Source organism: Tupaia chinensis, unplaced genomic scaffold (assembly GCF_000334495.1).
Source record: "Tupaia chinensis unplaced genomic scaffold, TupChi_1.0 Scaffold000057_1, whole genome shotgun sequence".
NCBI classification, from domain to species: domain Eukaryota; kingdom Metazoa; phylum Chordata; class Mammalia; order Scandentia; family Tupaiidae; genus Tupaia; species Tupaia belangeri.
The window spans coordinates 1,806,617-1,809,045 of NW_006159515.1; the positions used below are offsets into that span (position 1 = coordinate 1,806,617).

Genomic DNA, 2,429 nt, shown 5'->3' on the forward strand with positions numbered 1-2,429 from the left:
CCCCAGTATTTATAAGGATCCAAGTTCCTACAGTGGTCATGAGTCGTCGGCAAACTACTCCTATTCCCCGAGCTGTAAAACTTATTTTAGAAAGCAACTTGTAAATTCAGCAGCTCACTTGAGTTTCTTCCTGTCAACCAGTAGTGGCCAACTATCTCCACTCTCAGGGACAGACAGAGAAAAATGATCACAGCCAAAAAAAATTTTAAGCAAGAATAAATCATTTTTGGCACAATTTTGCTTCCATTTCTCCCCCTCTGGAGGATCATTATAGAATTCAGTACTCTGGACCTGAATTATCAGCTTTGGTTTTCGCTTTAGGGCTGTAATTGTAAGTTACTGAGAGCATTAATTACAGTGTCCTTTGTTCCGCTGGCATCTCTCTTCAGAGAACTCCAAGCAATACTGTTTAATGTTTTATCCCTGGAATCCTCACAGAATCCCTGGAAAGTAGAAATAGCACTATAATTAATCCACTTTTGAAAACATGAAAACGTTTCTATCGTATGCATGATTTTACCCAGTTTAGTAAAATGCTTACATATTTATAACTTCATCAGCCAATGAGAATAATAGTTTGTTCCTGATCTTGATTCAGGCTTTCTGAGGATAGACGTGGTGTGGTTTACGAGATAGACAGTGAACGGATGGATAGGTGGATGGACACACACCACAACATGAGCATGTCTTATCCTTCTGACCATTCATTTTGCCTCTGGCAAAGGTGACTGTAGAAAATGAATGAATGGAGAAATAGAGAGGCGATTATGTACATGGAGGATATATGAATGAAAAGGTGGAGGGCGAGTGAATGGAAGAATGGAGGGGTGGGTGAAAAAATGGATAGATAGCACTGGGGATCCTGACCAAAGATGTCATTTTATGCTACCAGTGTATCTACAATAATTTCAAACGACTTTGAGTAGGAGCTCCAGCAAACAGAAAACCCAGAGAGACAAAAGGAAAACCAGGTTGGGTCAAAAATGAATAGTGTTCACTTTACAAGCTAAGTGACCTATGTGATTGAATGTATGAAAGAAATTGAAATAAAAAAATTTAAAAAAAAAAAGAAAAAAGAAATGAATAGTGCTACCTAGAAGAAACTTCAGGCCAATAAATCATATTTGAGTCATCAAGTTTAGGACTAAACAAAAATGAAGTCCTTGGGGCCAGCAGGTGGTGTTAAGGTGCTGGGCTCCCACATGGCTGCAGTTCAAGTCCCAGACCTGGCAACTTGAAATTCATACCAGGCACATGTACATGCATGCCCAAAATCCCAAAAGGAGAGTGGAGAATGGATTGTAGCATGGCCATTCCCTGGGGGAGAGGGGTGTGTTTTCTCATTTCTGTCTCTCAGTCTCTCTCTGTCTGGCAAGCATACATGGCCTATAGCAAAAATCTCTCTCAAAACAAAAAAAATCAAGTGCTTAGTATTATGCAAGTTCTACAAAGGGATCATAGGTTTACTACGTACTAATAAAGGGAAAACTAAGGGACAAGCCCAAGTAAGGTGACTCTACCCACTCCTTCAGTTCTCTAACCAAACCTAAATAATTCCACCAAGTACCAATTTTATATATTGCAGCTCCACATGAGATTGCACTCAAAAAAGAGATTCTATTTTTGGAAGAGACCCCCCCCCAAAAGTTAATGAATGAATTAGTGAATGAATGAATGAAAACTTTAGCAAATTTTAGTCAGGGCTTAGAATACTATGTATCCCATTTTCACTTGAAAATAACCTGGGGGAGAGAGGTGGGTCAATTCAGGTGAACATATATTAATGTTCTATGAATAATATGCAGATTGGATTTATTAAATAAAATAAAATACCTATAAAATTTAAATAATTTTTAAAACCAATCTCTAAGCTAGGTCAAATAATACCCTGATTATTTCACAGGATTGTTATAAGAATCAAATGATCTATTATAAGTGAGAATGGGCTTTGAAAATCACAAAGAGCATTGTAAGTATAAAGCCTTTCCAAAATTATAAGAAATAAGAAAAGACCTGAGATCTAAGAAAGAGCTAAGTCACCTTAATTGTGCCTTTCTTTTTCTTGTCTTTCTTTCTTATTCATCCATCTAGTACCAAGTCTTTATAGGTTCAATTTATTTTACAAGACCATAATCTTGGTATTTCTTATCCTTCCATCTATTTCTTTTACTTCTAACAAAAACTGAGACTATGAAAATTAGAACAACATAAGGAGAATTTGTTGGCAAATATGAGGTCTGGGGAACAGAACACAGTGTCAGAAAGGAATTTGATTTTAATGTCTGAGAACTATCTTCTATGCAGGGTGGGGCAGGAAGAATCTCTGAATGCATCTTTTATGTCTGAACTACAATGGTCATCCTGCAGCTCTTGCAACCCTTGAAAGTATGTTATGGATCTTTTCAACACAAGGATCACTTTTTTTAATA

General features: G+C 37.0%; 1 long non-coding RNA gene across 1 annotated transcript in view; it reads right to left on the reverse strand.

The window, feature by feature from the left end:
- Nucleotides 1-329: 329 nt before the first annotated feature.
- The window catches only part of LOC102488163 (uncharacterized), a 12,646-nt gene continuing 10,546 nt past the window's right edge, over nt 330-2,429 (reverse strand). The window contains exon 3 of the long non-coding RNA XR_333471.1: nt 330-443. This is a non-coding gene — a long non-coding RNA (uncharacterized LOC102488163). The remainder of the gene's footprint in view (nt 444-2,429) is intronic.